Here is a 19,845-nt window from a genome sequence, read left to right as displayed (position 1 = left end):
TGCACTACAAAGGAAACTATAAGTAAGGTGAAAAGACAGCCGTCAGATTGGGAGAAAATAATAGCAAATGAAGAAACAGACAAAGGATTAATCTCAAAAATATACAAGCAACTCCTGCAGCTCAATTCCAGAAAAATAAATGACCCAATCAAAAAATGGGCCAAAGAACTAAACAGACATTTCTCCAAAGAAGACATACAGATGGCTAACAAACACATGAAAAGATGCTCAACATCACTCATTATTAGAGAAATGCAAATCAAAACCACAATGAGGTACCATTACACGCCAGTCAGGATGGCTGCTATCCAAAAGTCTACAAGCAATAAATGCTGGAGAGGGTGTGGAGAAAAGGGAACCCTCTTACACTGTTGGTGGGAATGCAAACTAGTACAGCCACTATGGAAAACAGTGTGGAGATTTCTTAAAAAACTGGAAATAGAACTGCCATATGACCCAGCAATCCCACTTCTGGGCATACACACTGAGGAAACCAGATCTGAAAGAGACACGTGCACCCCAATGTTCATCGCAGCACTGTTTATAATAGCCAGGACATGGAAGCAACCTAGATGCCCATCAGCAGATGAATGGATAAGGAAGCTGTGGTACATATACACCATGGAATATTACTCAGCCGTTAAAAAGAATTCATTTGAATCAGTCCAAATGAGATGGATGAAGCTGGAGCCCCTTATACAGAGTGAAGTAAGCCAGAAAGATAAAGAACATTACAGCATACTAACACATATATATGGAATTTAGAAAGATGGTAACGATAACCCTATATGCAAAACAGAAAAAGAGACACAGAAATACAGAACAGACTTTTGAACTCTGTGGGAGAAGGTGAGGGTGGGATATTTCAAAAGAACAGCATGTATATTATCTATGGTGAAACAGATCACCAGCCCAGGTGGGATGCATGAGACAAGTGCTCGGGCCTGGTGCACTGGGAAGACCCAGAGGAATCGGGTGGAGAGGGAGGTGGGAGGGGGGGATCGGGATGGGGAATACATGTAAATCTATGGCTGATTCATATCAATGTATGACAAAACCCACTGAAATGTTGTGAAGTAATTAGCCTCCAACTAATAAAAAATAAAAAAATAAATTAAAAAAAAAAAAAAAAAAAGAACACTGGAGTGGGTTGCCATGCCCTCCTCCAGGGGATCTTCCAGACCCAAGGATCAAACCCACGTCTCCTGTGCCTCCTGCATTGGCAGGCAGATTCTTTACCATTGAGCCCCCTGATAAGCCCTTACTTTGCCAAATCCCTTATCAAATTTGTTTTCCAGATATTGGTTCTCTCATGCCTGGCCTATTTTAACATCCTTTTTTTGCTATTGCTTCCTGTTGGTTGACGTTGCCTGTCACTCTGCTGCGGGAGGAAATGAAATTGATCTGGCACAGTTTTCCCTTCACAGAGCCAAGTTCAGTGGACGCCAATGCCCTTTCCTAAGTAGACGCAAATCAACTATTTGATAATTTACTCTCACTTCAGCTTATTGTTCAGATACTTACTTCTTTCTGACTCCAAATAAATTTCTCGAATATTCCTCCTAAGCTTTCAAAATCATAAACTTCGTTCTTAGGAGAAAGTTATCGGTCCTTACCGGTATATACATACCTCCTTTAAAAACTCTGACAGGCTTTTTTCTGTGCTGGTTTAACTTCCCATTTACCCATGAAATCACTTTGCTCATTGCCCAGAACTGTCCTTCCCTACATTACAAGTTAACTGCTTCAAATAAGTTTTCTCCATTTAACCCGATATTTTCTCCAGTCCATCAACTCAATTTGTATATCCTATCTCCTTTAAGCATTTATTTATATTCTTTCTGTATAAAATTTATTTTAATAGTGCTGCATATCTATTTTGAATTCTCACATACTGATTTTCAAACTTCCTTTTCATCTATTTTTAGTGTTCTTATGGCTGGTATAGTTTGCTATGCACTTTGTAGATGGATTGAAAATTTAACTTTGATAGACATAAGGAAGTTTTACATTTTAGTGAAATTAGTATTTTTTTCTAATTTTAAGCAAAGTAAAGTTATTCAAACTCTAGTAAATGAGTATTTACTTTATTAGGGTTTATAGATTCTGATAAAATGTTCTTTATTGTTTAATCACACAAATAAAGAGTGGCATCCACTTTGCTTTCTGAAATTTGTTTCCTCATTGTAGAGTGCCACAAGGTGTTCCTTTGAAGTGATGATTTTCATAAGGGTAGAAACAGTCATTTATAGTATTAAAAAAAAAAAAAAAACGTAAAAAGTCATAAAGCCGAAAATAGGCAGTAAAAATTTGCAGATAGATTCTTTTGAGTACCCAAGAATGCCTTCTTATTGGCATTTGTTTATAATTTTGTTTGTTTTTCTAAAATTACTTTCAAACTGTCAGCCTGCAGAAAAGCATGAAAAAGTGTAATAATCACACTTCAGGTCCGTTAAGTTAATACAGAATATTATGGAAAATTGTTTTAACTCTTGAAAATCCCTCTACAACTATAAAAGTGCAAATGAGATTGTCCCTGCTGTTTTAGCCAGGCCTGTGAGCCTCAAAGCAATAGGATATTTATAAGAAAATTCCAGACATAGCAGTACTGCCATGATCCATATGACCCAAACTTTCCAGTTTTCGTCTCTTGTCCTGCCTAAGGAAAAACAAAGAGGCATTACATTTAAATTGGAAATTCTCAAGTCATTGTTATGACTTGTAATGAAGATAAGTGTATTGTTTTATAGAATCAGTCGGCTGATTTGGAAGAAAAAAGCACTTTTAATTTTCATTATACTCTGGTGATTTTCAAGACACCATCTCTCCAAAAATAGCTCCAACTTCTCTCCAGCACCGTCCTGAGAAACTGGCTCTTTCTGTTTTTCAGTGAGGGATTTGGTTTTCTTTTAAGTCTATGCTGACAATTCCTTAAGTTTAGAGGATTTTGATTACCTAGCAAAGACACAGCAGGGAAATGACTTGAGCATATCTATGTATTGATCTTTGTCAAGTTTTATACTTGGAAAAGACTGTACTGGTATCTTCAGCTGGGACTCATATAGCTTGAAAGAAAAGAACATTGTGTATTTGAGTCTTTTCAATGTTTCTAATTTGATTTGGAATTTAATTCAGTAGATTCCAATTTGGATTTCTCAGAAAACATTTTTGCCAGGCTTATGGGCACTGTGGCTTCATTCTAAGGGTTGATGCATCTCATGAAAGATTGTTGGAGAAATATCAAGGAGACATTTTCATCTTTAATCAGTTCAAAATTGGCATAATAAAATTAACTTGTGGTGGAAACTCATTTTACTTTAAACCTAGGTAAACAACTGAAGTAAGTGGGGGGACTATATACAACAAGTAACACTAAACTTATAAGAGGAGAGTTGAATTTGAAATTCAGGATTTCTTCCCAATATCATACCTACTCTATGTATTAGAGATGGTCTCCCGATGAAATGATAATGCTACATATATTAAGATGCATGCATGCATGTGTGTGCACTCAGTCGTGTCTGACACTGTGACCCCGTGGACTGTAACCTGCCAGGCTCCTCTGTGCATGGAATTTTCCAGACAAGAATACTGGAGCAGGTTGACATTTTCTTCCCCAGGGTTCAGCTGCATGCAAAAAATAAACTAGCATTTTAGCCTTAAGTGTTCACTTTTTAGCCAGAGCTTTCTGATAGAAATATAATATGGCCACACATATAATTTAAAATTTGCTATTAGCCACATTTTTAGAAGTAAAAACTAGATTTTTACTACTGTGTATCTTTTGGGATCCAATGGTTAAAATGTAGTCCTAGCAAAATGATGCAGTTGTGTTTAATGGGAAAATATTTAATACTTTTTGAGCTCTTAAATTTAAATCTAAATTAATTAAAATAAACCCATTTGCCCAGTTGCACTACCCACATTTCAACTGCTCAATAGCCACATGTGATTAGTGGCTATATTGAACAAGGTAGTTTTAAAATCCACAAGCTTGTGGATTTTACTCAGAGTTCTAGTGCTATTTTAATGATCTTTTTGTATGTAGTTACTGTTTAGAAGAAACACAATAAGACAAAGATAAATTGCTATATGTCCACTGGAAATCAGTGTAAATAAAATTCTTTTGTGCTGCACTGATTTCTAAGCACACATTCATTTCCCATGATTTTAGCTAACCCCTGCTTCTGTGTGTTGGAAGGCTTACAAGGATGGAGGGATAGAAATTGTAGCCATGTTATCAGCCTGTGACTTTTAAAACCACATAACCATCTCCCACTTTGAACCCCATCATGAAATTCTAATAAACCTAAGCTTTCACTTACAGTTCAAGTAATGAAATTGATGATGTAGGATGCTGAGAAGAGGTTGGTGTGGGCTTTCTCCTGTATGGTGAAGGACAGTGGCAACACTCCTTAAGAATATATTAATTTGAAAAAAAAAGAATATATTAATTTGGAAAAACACCTATCTTACAATATTGATCTTTTTTCATCCTATATAAGACATGCAACTTTAAAACTAAGTAGAATGAAAATATGTATTTTCTCCCATTTTGTGTTTTCCCAGAGGAGAAGTGTAAGTGCTTTCTAGGTTCCCATTTCCTGAAATAAGAAAAAGGATACAACTGTTACATCACCGAAGTTCTAACTAGCAACCTAGAATAAAATGGGACTTCCTAGATGGCTCAGAGTGTAAAAAATCCACATGCAATGCAGGAGACACAGGAGACACAGGTCTAATCCTTGGGTCGGGAAGATCCCCTGGAGAAGGACATGGCAACCCACTCCAGTATTCCTGTGTGAAAAATCCCTTGGAGAGAGGAACCAGCTGGCTACAGTCCAAGGGGTCACAAAGAGTCAGACATGGCTGAGCTACTAAGGACCAGGATAAAATATTTAGAGAAAAATAAGCCCTTCAAATGGAATGTTTGGAGTCTGTACCTGGATATTCACACAATCTTCATAATCCCTCAGGTTACATGTATTACTGAGACTACCTGTCTCCCCACGCCCATCTATGAGGCACTTTTCACACTGAATGGAAGTGATGAGATGTTTGGCTTAATAATAATACTTTCCCATTCGATTTGATGCTTATGTAGCATCTTTTGCTGGGACCCAATGGCAGTAGAGGGGCTTCCCAGGTGGCACTAGTGGTAAGGAACCCACCTGCCGATGCAGGAGATGTAAGAGATGCGGGTTCCATCCCTGGGTCAGGAAGATCTGCTGGAGGAGGAAATGGCAACCCACTTCAGTATTCTTGCCTGGAGAGTCCCATGGACAGAGGAGCCTGCAAGACTACAGTCCATAGGATTGCAAAGAGTTGGGCACAACTGAAGTGACTTAGCACAATGGCAGTAAAAAAATGTTCATAATACCAGAAAAATCTGAAAGGGAAAGTTGTGATTAGATCTTTGGATGCAAATTCTGTATGACATATTCATAGCATATCCAGGTTGGTTACAAAGTTGGTTTGTTTGTTTGTTTGTTTTTTGTTTGTTTTGCCATAAGAAGTAACATAGCAGTACTTCTGTGGTGATTTCTACTTTTTTCTCCCTTTTTGTTTTTATGAACATTTCTATTTTTAAATGTAAAGAATTGAATTCCAAGTGAGGTACTGGGAATATGCACTATTGATAGTGCACGATCCTGTGAAAAGTAATGTGTTCTGTCAGTGGTGAAGCAGTCCAGTAAGGGAAAAAGGTGCAACAACAGATGATGGCAATCATATAGCTGAAGAGGAGTGAAAAGAGGAAGGGAAACTTTTACCAGAAGAAATGAAGATGTACTATTTGGTAGACATGTTCTGGGGTTGCCTGCATGCTCCTCCTCTGCAATTTGCCATCACTCAAAGGCTCTGCTGATGAGGTGGGCTTGATGGCCATGTTTGTACAATAACTCCATCCCTTGGATACAGACAAGTGAGCAAGGGATAGATTGCTGACTCCCTAGAGAATATTAACTGTGATGTGATTTTGCAGTGAGAAAACAACAGGAAGCGGAACTCTCAAATTGGGACAATTTGAAGAGGGTTTATAAATGGATTCATTATAAAGAGTATGGGCAGGATATAAGGAAATTACAAGGAAGAATTCAGGATTCTGGGGCTACCAGCAGGAGGAAGTAAAGCTGATCCCTATGCCTAAATTCAAAGGTGTGTGTGAAGGGAAAGGTTACCAAAACTTGAAAGATGAAAGTCACAAAGAAAGGGCTCCTTGAGAGGAGCAGTGAACTTGTGTTGACAGAGACAAGCCTGAAGAAGTCTCACAGGAAGGAACCAGACAAATAAACGTCCCCAACTCATTTTCCTCCCTTCTTGTTGTCACCTGCCAGGGCTTCTCATTGACCAAATCCAACTGGAAGGCAGAGAACATAGCAGTCTTTTGATGTAATCAGTTCAGATCACCTCTCAGGGCAGCAAACTGGGTGAAGAGTAGAGAGTGGGTCTGAAGGAACAGACTGGAGGGATTTGGCACAAGTAGTGTCAGAAAACAGTAAGTGGTGGGCCCTGGGTTTGTGTCCTATTATACCAAGGGGGGTTGCTTCGTCAAGGTCAGTGCTATGGAGAAGAAGGAGCTATGAGTAACCAGAAGGAGCTGGTCTGCAGAGAGGACATGGAGAGAGACAGAGACAGTGCAGTGTTAATCTTTGGATCAGTTAAGGCAAATCTAGCTGCAGTAACCAATAAACCAAATTTCAGTGGTTTACCCTCTGCCAAGTATACTCAGACAGTAGTCCAATTTAGGAGGTTTCCTCAGTGTGTGATTTAATGATCCAGGCTCCTTCCATCTGGTGTCTCTGCACTCATTAGAGCTTGGGAGCTCACTGCCTCCTTCTTGCAGGTGACACAGATTTGATGTAAGATGCAGGTAGTCTTGATGTAAAGGTATTTTGCAAGTACCACTCAACAGGAGCAATAAGATAGAGACTGGAGAAGCCCCACTCACTTCTTTAAAACCTCAATCTGGAAGTACCGTACATTACTTTTTCACTGAAAAGAACAAGTCAAATGACCTACACCAGGATGTACAGAGAGCTGGAGATGTACTTACTCTCTGGTTGAGTAGGTATCTCCCAGCATCAACTTTGCACAAGGAATCACTTCCGCAACAGCCCCTGATGGATTCCCACATCCCAGTCCCAATTCCCAGGAGACCGAGATTTCATGGCACCTCCTTGACATACATGGTCTCTGTAGTAACCACTTCCCCCTGATATGACACGTGTCACATGGCAGTCCTGGCAACCAAAGCCCTTGGTGAAGCCACATTCATTTAGCATAGGTATTGCAATATAAAAAAGGCATCTGTTTATGTCTTCAAATTTCTAGAATGTTTATATTTGATATTTTAAAGAAAATTTTGTTTTTCTTCTTTGTATCTAAAAGTGTGATATCTTGATTATATGCTTGTTTACCTGTAACCATGTAAACTTTCATAAATTGTATAGCTTTTTAATTCTCATGTAGTTAGCTTAAACTCAACCTGACCCAAGTAATATTACTATATATACATACATATTATAACATACTATACCATACATAGGGGCTTCCCTAATGGCTCAGAAAGTAAAGAAACTACCTGAGATGCAGGAGACCTGGGTGAGGAAGATCCCCTGGAGAAGGGAATGACTACCTACCCCAGTATTCTTGCCTGGAAAATTCCATGGACAGAGGAGCCTGGCTGGCTACAGTCCATGAGATTGCAAAGAGTGGACACAACTGAGAAATTAACAGTTTCACTCCACTTTCATACATATATATATATATGAACCAATCTTCTTTGCAGAAAGTTCTCTTGGCATTATATATTTAAAGTTGTGAATATACTGACTTCACCATTGAAAATGCTCATTTCTCTACTTCTTTTATTCAAAAAAGTTGTCTGCATTCAAGGGAATGAAAAAAAATAGAGACTACCTTCCATCTCTTCTATAAATTATATCAAGATTTCTTTTAATACACATTTCAAAGTATGGACTTGCAGCTGTCCTGTGATTTTTGCCAGAATCTGACCTAACACAAATGAGTAAGAGTGGGCTTAGCAGTTCCAGAAGTATTAGAAGTATTCGTACTGGAAAGTACAGTATTTTACAGTGTTTCTTTCCCTTTCTTTCTTTTTTCCTTCCCTCCTCCCTCCCTCTATTTCTTTCTTTCTCTCTTTCTGTCCCCTTCCTCCTTTCTTCCTTCCTTTACTCTTTCAAGTACCTCCTCTAGTGCAGTACCAGTGGAGCCAAGAGAAAGCCACAGGGATTTGGCCAGATTTCTGAAAATAAATATATTTTTAAAAAGACGTTTTCAGGCTAAACATGCATCTATGAGAATCTAAATAACAGACACTACTAGTCCATAATGCAGAAATGGAAAACAAACATACAAAAAAGCTAGAGGGGGCATTTTATTTCAAGAAACAAACAAATGAAATCCACCAAACAAATAGAGAAGCAAAATGCAGAAGGAATCATTGTGGCTGAGGTCAGCTGGGCTATGTGTCCTCATTGTGTTATAAATTAATCCTTATTTGGCTTCTAGGAGCCATAGAACTCTTTATAAAGTCCTCAGAGTGGAGGAATCCCAAAGAAATAGGCACATGGCAGCAGGGCCATCCTTCCACCAGGAGGAGAGACTATACCTGCCTGGGGGGCTCTCCCTCAGCGTGACCCAGCACCAGGGGAGAGACACCAGAGGAAATCAGAGGCTGGCTGTCCTTTCCCCCTCTCAGCACAGCTCATTCTCAAGGAGAGTTCAAACTCAGCCAGAGGCCACTTATCTCAGAACCTCAGTTCTGACACAGAACTGAGACGCAGATATGGGAATGGTCACTGGACAGCCAGCTTGTATGTTTTACAGAGAAGGTACTGATGTCCGTGGGCCTGACTCATAGTATGGCCCTTCCAGCCCCCACTGAGAGGCATGACCCAGCTGGTTTATCTGGTCCTTGGTTCACTGCTGGGTGTAAGTGATGAATTAAAGGTCATGGGAGGAATGCAGGAGAGAAAAGTGGGAGGAGAGGGAAGCAAGGAGAGTGTTTAGGGGCAGACACACCAATGGGCAAGAAAAGATAGGCTCATGGCCTAGCAAGAAGGGAGTGAACAAAACCATGTCAGGAAAACCAAGAACTAGAAAAGCATTATGGGGCCATTAGTGCAAGGACTAATCAACACTTTGCAAAGCTTGATCAGATCACTGTGCAACAGGATGGGAGGGTGGTTCCTATTTAGAAGGTCCCTTCCAACCCCAGGCACTACAAAAATGATGTGTGTGGGGAGGGGTTCCCGGTGTACTGTTCAAGGGAGCAAGCAAGAACACAACAAATCTGGGAATCCTTGCCTGTTATTAATGTTTTAATGCTTCATGTTTGTCTCCTGTTAGAATGCAAACATCTGTAAGAAGGTCAGTGTCTAAGTTAAGCAGAGTCTCACACCCAAGTGCCCCATATAGAATAGGCATTCCATAAGTGCCAGTTGGCTTAAATTCTCTGTAAATTTCACTGTATAAAAGAACACTTTTGTTCTTTTATATTCAGTTTTAAGATATCAGTTGTGATGGGAGGGACTAAAGCTCCAAATGTTTAAGTCTATTTTTCACACTTTAGAATTCATGATCGTTAAACTCATGATGATTAAATGAAAGAGAGTAAGTGGAGTTTCACTAGAGACAACCAAAACGCACCCTAGCAAAATTCTGAAGGAGGGGTTTTAAACTCACATATTTACTATAGGTTTCGCACGTGGGTATCATTTTATGTGAATGTCTTATGTTTAGTCTTTAAGATTTTAGGGAGTCTAGATTAACCAAAATATCTGGTTATCTGGATCTTAAATTGTAGAACAGAGAGTTATTGTTTAAAAAACTAATTGCTTTAAAAGGTGAAGTTAGCTTTATTTAGAAGCTGCTTAGTTGAAATTAGATCAGCATTTTATAAAATTAAATGACTTGCACTGTCTTGAAGTGCTTTGTTACCTGCCAAAGTGCCCATCTATAATTCAACCAAAAGCATTAGTTGTATTTTATTAAACATTTGGTTAATTAGTGAAACACAGATTTCTGTACAAGTTCTTTGAACAAGTTAGGCCTTCTCCTGGGTGGAAATAATTCACATCTTTTCTGTTGCTAGCATTCTAAGTGATTATTAATTATTTTTAGCATGTTATTTGATGATAATAATGAAACCACATCCTTCCACAAGGGCACTCTCGACCATGGGCTCATTAACATAATGGAGTATTCATCCTTAAAAGTTATTAGTTGAGAGAAGGAGAAAGTGAGCAAAAGAATTTACAGAGTTAGTAGACAGTGGTCTTGACAATATTTTCCAGGCACACATTGGACACTTAAAACACTTGGAAGTAAATCCCACAGAATAGATGCTAGATAAACTTAGAAAGGGTTTGTTTTTTTTTTTTGATCCAGAATGTATCAGTCCAGTTGTCTACAATGAGAGGCCTGAAAGGAATCACTTGATGTCTTTGCTCTTCAAATAGAATTGAAATTCTTCTACCAAAGATGTCCTGCCCACTTTCCCCAGGCAGAGATTTCTCTCCATCCATAGTGTATACCCCTGACAAGGAGAGATCAAATTAAGTGGACATAGTTGCCTTTCATTTGGTGATGTGCATGTAACATTATTCCCTTTTTAACAAATGAAAAAGCCTGGGTTCAGAATAGTGATTTTTACTGATCTTTCACTGAGTTAGACAAATTTCTAGTACAACTGAGAGACTCCAGGGAAGCCTACTCCCTTCAGTCTTATGCCTTTGTAGCTCTAGGCTGATACTTTTCTTTTTTTTAAAGTGATTTTTAACCCTATAAATAGAAGGAACTATGAAACTAAGGGCCACTCTGAGATGAGAGGAAAAATGTAAAAATGCAATCATAGTTAAAAGTGGTTTACAAGTAAGAAGGATTATTACTATTTTGGGGTCATTTTCAGGTCCTGTCCACCTATGAAATGCTTTTGAAAACTGTCCTCATTTGGAACCAATAACTCACCCATATCTTGGTAACATATGAGGTCAATCTTGGTATAAAAATATAAACTTCCCTTGAAATTTTCCTCAACTTTGATAAGCATATGCATGTTTTCTTCGTTAATAGCCAAGTTTATTATCTCCATTCTTCAAATTTCTTTCTAGCATAAGCATTTATGCTTATGAATACAAAGAAACCACCCACACTTTTCATCTTTCTTTCTTTGACATTATTCAAAAGCAGCCTTTCTTATCAATACTAAGTAAACTATAAAATAGGCACATTTGATAAGTTAAAATAACATGGATTGTATATATTAGGTCTCTAGGGACATCTTCTCTGACATTCCCCCTCACTGGGACCCAGGCTTATGGTCCTTAATGCATAATTAATTTCTGTCAAGTGGCTTTGTTCCCAGGGCCAGCAAAAAGATTCTGGTAGATTTGACTGTTTTTTAATTCCCTGTTCCGGAAATCTTTTATGAAGGCTAGAAACCCAAGAATTTCAGTACCATCCAGAGCAATGAGCCAAGGTTCAAGAATGCTGAGCTAAGAATGATGTGTTGTCTGCTGTCATGAGGTGGTAGGTGCTATTGGTGAACATCAAGGAAAGTTGTGAACCCAAGTTGGGAGGGGTGGAAAGGGGAGGCCCAGAGAGAGAAAGAACATAGCTAACTTTTTTTTGGGGGGGGTTCAAATTTTGAAAAACTGCAATTATTTTGGGACTATGGAGAAACTGTGATACTTATCATGACTGTGGTTATTTTAATATTTGATTGCTGAATTTGATGTCGCCCTCTCTATGTTCATCACCTTGGTAATGGGTTTTATTTCCAATCTGTAATCCATCCCACTTATTTCCCAAGTACAATTTGGTTTCATGCTAGTCAGCCACTGTAAATGACCAGCCCGGGTTAATATACTTGGGAAATATAGGTAGGTGTGTCCAGGTGTGAGGTCATTTGTTGGCATTAAGAGTGAATTTTAATTCAATATAGATATGAGACCTACACATATATGTCTTTTCAAAGAGTGGTAGCACTATAATCTGATATTAAGCACAGTTTTATAATGTGACTGGTAGTTTACAAAGTGAAAGGACTGAAAGACACGCTAGTCAAGCTCTTGTTTAATTGAGACCAGTTTATGCTTGGAGCATTTAAATCATATAGCTCTGTCAATTAGCCTGTTTTACTGCTTGTGGTTTAACATTATTAGATTTAGGTTGTAATCTCTAATGATCATTTGTCTCTGACTTGTTAACTAGCATATTTTCATTAAAATAAATTGTAGAATTATATTGTCAGCGTACATAGTTATTATCCCTTAAGTAATATAAACAACTGGAAGAACTTGTGCCAGACAGTAGAATAAACTCTCTTATCACGATTCATTTTACAATGTCAAATTTTACCCAGGTCCTAAATACTACCTTATAATTGTGTAAGATGTATGAAACTAGATCTATTTCATCACATTAATCAGGACACATAGGCAAATATTTATTGTAACAAAATTTGTGGTTAACAAAACGATGAGCCATTTACTGGATATTTAAGTGTACTGTCGAAGTGTGAATTGTACAATGTACAGTCACAGGATATCAGGTTTTAAATCTCCCTGGCTTGTGAAAGGAGACTGCAATTAGAGGTGTCTTGGATCACAGGCAGTCACCGAAAGTATAGTCAGGTTATCTGGGTTGATCTGATATTTCAGAGAGATAATATTTTTGAGGCTCTGTTCAAAAACGTGTTCAAAATTACATGGCACAGAAGATTTCCCTCGCTTTTGTGGCCTTGCCAAGATGTTATTACCTTATCTGTAGTAACTATCTAGGTTGACTGAGCACTCCAGGTTACATGTTTCTTCAAAATTATAAACTGTTTTATAATAACACAGAGAAATTCATTGGTCTTCTTTACAATATCATAAACAGTAAGCCAAAGCATAGCCCAACCCATGTATTCCTAGTAAAGACATTCAGACTTTAAACAGACAAAGGACATCTTAATTTTTACCAGGTAAAGGCACCTACTTCTCATATAAAGAGACTCTCTCTTAGATAACTGAGCAACCATCAGGAGAAGTATCTTTTCCCCCCATGCACTGTCAGGATAATTTGATGAGCAGCCAAATATGTGAGTACAGCTTTTGAACTTCAGTCAGTGATCACTGCTGAGGCAGAGCCAAACGCATGACCCTGTGGATTTGTTAGCATTATTTTAGGGTGTTAATTGATGCCAGGCCTAGACTGTGACTAGATTGTGAACCCAGCAAACAAAGGCAATGCTTAAACTGCAGATGAACTAAATTCCTAGAATCTCTATTAAATATTGTGTCCTGCCTTATTCTTATTTTATAACTAATTACTCCATCTCCCTGTACCTGCCCCCCAGCCCACGTTTATTCCATTCCTGAAAGCAGGACCTGTGGTTTGTTCATTGTTGGGTCTCCCAAACTCTCAACCTTGCCTCTTGTGCTGATCAAGGTCTTGGGAAAAGTTGAGACCAAAATCTGGGTCTAGAACTGTAAACCACACCCTTCCAACATGATTAAAGGGCTCTTATGTTCATCATGGCTAAGGCAACAGTATGTGGATTTTTGTTATATTTAATCTGAAGTAAAACAAAATACCCATAGCTAAGATTTTTTTAAAAATTACCATTCATCATCACCAGGGACTTAAAATTAGAATAAGAAGGCTATGGACAATAGAGAAATGTTAGAAGAAAACCTTTCTCCTCAGCACTTGGTAAAGAAAACTGACAGACTCATCTCCTAAATCAGCAGCCTTAACTCTCCACCACCCGATGTGGTCCCTTTGCAGGGATGACCAATGCAATGGCCCCTTCCCCCTTCAGTTCAATGGTTAACCTTTCATGGGAAGGGGTATTTCTTCTCTTGGGGCAGCTTCAGTGTAAGGTAATTTTTCAGAGTACGGGAAACAACATACTTGGTGGGAATTTCTCTACAGATGTGCTTTATAGGGCCTTTCTCCAAAGTTTGTAAGGTAAGCATGCACACCTGAATTTCAAAGTCTCAGACGTGTCTTTGCCTGTTCAGTAATTTGGCCATGCTCAACCAACCAGTGAGCAAGCAAACATACTCTGTAGGAACAACGTCTTATTTCAGTAAGATACGCTAATTACAGTGAATTAGAACCTTTATTTAATCTCCCTACAGTTATTCTTTTAATGTGTTCTGTAATTGCAAACCTTTAGTCTGTTAATCTCTGATTCATTAGTGGGTTTCTTAAGTGTTATTAAGGAGCACGTGTAACATTCTGGTAATTACTAGTAATCTTTGTTCACAGCACATTTACAAGGATCTCTGCAGGGAGTTTCCTTAGGCTCATCACCCCTTATTGTCAGTGTACAATTTTTATTAGCAGTCTCTCACCCTTATAAAATATGGAATTTGGGGTTTTACAAAGCAAAATGAAATGTTTCTTATGTCTTATGGCTAACAAAGTCCAATGTTAAGTCAGTACATCACTGTCCCTTCAAAGTCAAGTGTCCTCTAGTGTCTGTGGTGCCATTTTACCACTGAGGAGAAAGGCAAGGAGGGATTCAATTACAGTTCTCACCAGTTTACACTGTTTATTGGCGGCAGCACTGGAAGCGAAACTAGTGTTTCCTAGTCAGTGTCTCAGTTTCCCAAGTACCTCACCTTCTTTAACACAAGGGTGTAGTTTTTATGGAGCAGTGCATGATGATAGCATAAAAGTCCACTCAGGGAGAAAAGAACCACTGGGGCTGTCTCTGGTGGTAAAGGTACCCAGGCATCCCCACCCTAAACAAAACCAAACCTTCCTGCCTCTTCCTTGAGAGCTGAAATCCTCTATAACAGGGGACAAGTTCTGAAAGAGAGCATATCAAATTAAAACCCACAATGTGTGCATGCTCAGTCCTTTGGTTGTGTCTGACTCTTTAAGACCCCATGGACTGTAGCCCACTAAGCTCCTCTGTCCATGGGGTATTCTTGGCAAGAATATTGGAGTGGGCTGCCATATCCTCCTCCATGGGATCTTCCTGACCCAGGGATTGAACCTGCATCTCTTGCGTCTCCTGCATTGCAGGTGGAGTCTTTACCCACTGAGCCACTGGGAAGCCCAAAAAGACACAATAGGGATAAATAATTGGTGTGAATGCTCTTCTGAGAGCAAGGTAGGAGAGAGCATTAGGTTATTCCTGGACTAGAAAAGGATCTGGAGATGACGCTAAAAATAAAACCCACCTGTCTCACTGCTTTGCTTAGGATTGGTGGCAGTGCAAAAGAGATGAGTTAGGATGGCTTTTGCCTGACTTCCAAATACTCTTCGTTTCCCAGCCCTAAAGCACCACAAATAATCATACAATCTAACTAATTGTAAATTATGTGCTATGCAAAGCTTCAGAACAAGTCTTATCACCTATCCTAATCTGACTTTTTGCAACTCAGTTGCCACCATTCATATAAGTATGTAGATCACATATACATGTATAAACACATTATATATATATATTTGTGCATGTGTGTGTGTGCCCTGAAGCCTCCACTTCCCAGCATAGACACTGTCAACCAACAGTAGATGAAGTTGATAGACATAAAATTTACTTTGGAAATAAAGGCATTGTATAAGTTTAAGATTTAGGAATTTTCAAAGAATTCATTCTATAGCTTTTAAGGCAAGACTCTCTCTCTTGTGGTATCTTAGAAAGTGCTCAGACAAGCTGAATGCTTAAAGCAGCATTTCTAACCGTGCAAAGAATCAGCAACAGACTTTGGTATCACTGACTAAGTCCACCAGTAAGTTAGGGAAAATACTACAGTAATCGTTTTTGACCAGTTTAAAGAAAAATACTTTAGTGAGTAAGAACATTCTTTGGCTTTTAAAAATATGCTTATACATTTGCTTATGAACACGGAGCAGCTCTTCCTTGCCCTGTGGAAACTACAACAGTAACTTGCTTCATACTAACATCTACGGTGCAGGAGATGGTAGGGCTGTTTCCTCCCAACTCTAAGAGAGTGCAATACCAGGCTCCCTGGCCCCACAGCGCGTGAGACCGCTGACTCCTGGGCAATGGGGCATAAGGTCTGAACCACACTCCTTCCCCTGTGTTTCATTCTGACCTGATATTAGGCTCTGAATATTTCTTAAGTATTACTCCATTGTCCAATTTGCCCATTTGGCAGCAAGTTTTCATTCTAATAAAAAGACGTTACTCAGATGGCGATTCCAGATGTGTCTAAGCTGCTTTTATTAGGACAGTGGGAAAGTCCAATCTTTTCTTCTAAACACAATCAGGAGTAGTGTGGCTTTGCCTTTGTAATTTTACAAAGAGCTGTATTACGTAACTGGAAAATTGTCTCCCCGAGCATAGAGAGAATTTGTTAGCACAGAACGCAGCTTGGAAAATGCTGATGTAAAGCCTCAATCCAAGAGAGAAACCTTTTAAGTTGCTGAAATGTAATGGAGAGGAAGAAGGAAATTGCTATTTTACATGATTGGCCAAAATGCACTGTAATTATATCGACTTGAAACAGATTCCTTAGAAGAACTGATAACTCTGTGATCAGAATAAGTCATGTGTAGTGGAACTAAATGCAGCATGGACCTTCTCTGCAGAGAGTAGACATGCCAATATGTGAGATGTGCAGTAGAAGGGACAGTTGTACTTGCCCTAGCCTGCTTAATGGGACCTCCAGCTGCTTCAGGAGAGTAAGGAATGGTGGGAGGTTTGATGGAGGAATTAGTGTTTACCATGTCTGCCCATCCTTTTGCACTACTCTACAACATAGCCTGTGGACTCTCCTCCTCATGCGATACTGTTTTGATGTTGCCACCCCTGTTTATAACGATCACAGCATCACTCATCAGACAGATAGCTTCTAAATGGAACACTCCTCAAAGATTCCACCCACTGTCCTTGCTGCCAGTTTTGAAGTGGGAGGGTAAAGTTTAGTCACAGGACTTCCCTGTAGCTCAATCAGTAAAGAATCTGCCTGCAATGCAGGAGACCAGGGTTCGATCCCTAGGTCAGGAAGATCCTCTGGAGAAGGGAATGGCAGTCCACTCCAGTATTCTTGCCTGGAGAATCCAGGCTACAGTCTGTGGGGTTGCAAAGAGTCAGACACGACTGAGTGACTAAGACACACATACACATAAAGTTTAATCACATATATTTAGCCCGAATATATACTTCTCATTTTCCTTCTTCCCTCCAATGTTTCTGTGTAGTACTATAATATTTTAAGTTGGCCACAGATGGGAGATCATCTCCCCTAAGAGTAATACTAGCGTTTATTCAGCACTAGTAAAACTCATTGGCTGACATGTGATACTCCAAAATATATTCCTAAACATTATTCCTTGCATATGGTAATCATCTATTTGTATATCTCCTTCACTTAACTATAAGCTTCCAAAGGGCAGGATTATGTCTAATTTCCTTCAGAATGCCCCAAATAGTGGAGTACCTAGTAGTAAGTATTCAGGAATTCATTAACTGGGAATAGTGTATTGGAAATATCTGTTTGGATACTGAAAAAAGAAAGAAATCGCAACCAGTGAGTGAAATACTAAACTTTCAATAGCCAAGTTAGATAACTAGTTATTTAAGAAATAATTGTACTCTGTGTTTTATTTTTGCATAAGCTAAGAAAGGACCGACCTTGGGATTACTGGAACACCAGACATCATAGACAAAGCTGACATCTCTAACCCCATCAGTAAGAGAGGAGCCAAGGTTGATTTTCTTGCCATTAGGATTCACTTACTTTGGTCCTTCTGCTGACTCACAGTTCCTTCTAGGACTGATCACATGACTGTGAGATGGCCACAGAGTTAGCTGAAATGCTGAGGAGCAGGAAAAAGCCAGATGCTCTATATTGGTTGCTGACTTGATCTCATAAACACCATCCTCTAACCTGCTCGGGTCTCCACCCACCCTGGGCAGCTGAATGCCACCAGCAGGGTGCTGAAACATCTATCCTACAGGAAATGGAGGACGTTGTCGTAGTAGGAGATCTTTTCCTTCACATCTCTTAAGAGGACATCTTTTCCTCTCTCATTTTCCCACTGGAATGCTTCCTCTTTCTTACTCTTTTTGCCTCTCTGAATCTTATGGGAGCAGCTTCAATCCCTTCTGCTTCCTCAGATCCTTCCTGACTCTCTGCAGAAAGCAGTAATTGCTCCCTCTGATGAACACATGGGCAACTTATGCTGATGCTACTTGACATTTTGGATAGTTTTCCTTATATTATCAGTTGTTTTTTTTCTCATTTATTTATTGTGCTTCTCAAGAGTGAGTATAATTCCCTGGGTTTTTGTAAAATCCATAGCATCTTATTTCATATGGCAAATATTAAAAAAAAAACAAACTTGGTAATTTGGGAGAAAAGCATCTAGAAAGGAATTTGACAAAGGTTAATGAACTTCGGGGCTTCCCAGGTGGCTCAGTGATAAAGAATTTACCTGCCAATGCAGGAGGCATGGGTTTGATCCCTGGGTTGGGAAGATCCCCTGGAGAAGGAAATTGGAAACCTGCTCAGTATTGTTGCCTGGGAAATTCAGTGAACAGAGGAGCCTGGTAGGCTACAGTGGGGCCAGAAACAGTCAGACACAACTGAGTGACTGAGCATGTACAAATCTATGGGGTCAGAAAGAGCTGGACACAGCTGAGTGACCAATCACACATACATGCAGACTTGGGCAATACTAAATCTAGGACTTACTGTTATTGCTTTCTGGGTTGATGAGGATCAAGAGGGGATCGTGTTAAATGTATCATTTAAAAAACCAGTTTGATTTAAAGAGAAAAAGGATCACCCAACAAGCTCACCTCTTTTATGACACTTCTTTTAACCTCCACTCATATTCTGGCATCGTTATCTTCACCCAGACTCTCATAATTGCCTTCATCATTGTTCTGCCCTCCATACTCCCATTCTAATCCACCCAATCAGACAATAATTTTATTAGGAATTTGTATGTTTCAAGTAATCTACTGGAAGAATCAATTCCCTCATCTTAGGATGGCAGCTCTCCTGCACAATCACATTCAGCAACTCTCCACTTTCCAAAGTCAAATGTAATCCAGCCTCACTTGCCAGTCTTATCATATACTGTTCTTTCCAACCACTTCAAACAAAGCAAAATAGTCTCTCTTTTCTGTGATGTATGTGTTAGTTTTCAGCTTAATTCCCTGGGGCCTAGAACTATAAAATAAATCACTCTCAGAGGTAGAAGTTGTGATCATGTCATAAATCCAACAATCTGAGAAAAACATCTCAGAGTAGACACTATTAGAGGTATATCTGAGAATTTCTATTTTTAAAGACTTGCTAAAACTGTGGAGGGATGTACAGAAGCGGGAAGGGCCTTACCTTAGAGTTGGGACAAGGAAGTTAAACATAAGGGGCAGGCAGACTAAAGAAAACCAAAAATGAAGAGCCAGGATGTAGGGAAATGAGAGCACTTGTCATAAATCTCATTTAAAAACAATCCCCCCGGTAAGATACAAAATAATAAGTTAAGACCTTCATACTGGAAACTTTCACATTTTGAAGGTTAGAATTCTGAGATGCACGCTCATACCCAAAAAGAAGAAGAAAACAAAAGAATTTTGTTTATTGCACACAAACTACATGTGGAGCACTGTGCTTCTGTGAAAGTCCAGGTAATCTGAACTACTCCTAATGACCAACTCTGCTCCATCATGAAGTCGTGGTAGTAAATGGCATCACGGTATGCCCTGAACTCTTCCTCCAAACAAGGGCTCCTGTCTGCCAGAATGAATTCCAAATTCATAATCAGGATCAAAGTTAGGCCATATTAGCTGCTTTGTATTTTTAACCTTTGTATTAAATTACCATCAAAGAGCATTAATTA

General features: G+C 39.2%; 1 protein-coding gene across 4 annotated transcripts in view; it reads left to right on the top strand.

Moving 5' to 3' along the window:
• Positions 1 to 19,845, top strand: part of SLC25A21 (solute carrier family 25 member 21) — a 504,647-nt gene that overhangs the window by 337,471 nt on the left and 147,331 nt on the right. The window lies entirely within an intron of this gene.

This window comes from Cervus elaphus, chromosome 13, assembly GCF_910594005.1.
Source record: "Cervus elaphus chromosome 13, mCerEla1.1, whole genome shotgun sequence".
Lineage (NCBI taxonomy): Eukaryota > Metazoa > Chordata > Mammalia > Artiodactyla > Cervidae > Cervus > Cervus elaphus.
Note: the sequence above shows the minus strand (reverse complement) of the source record. Positions and strands in the feature narration are given on the sequence as shown.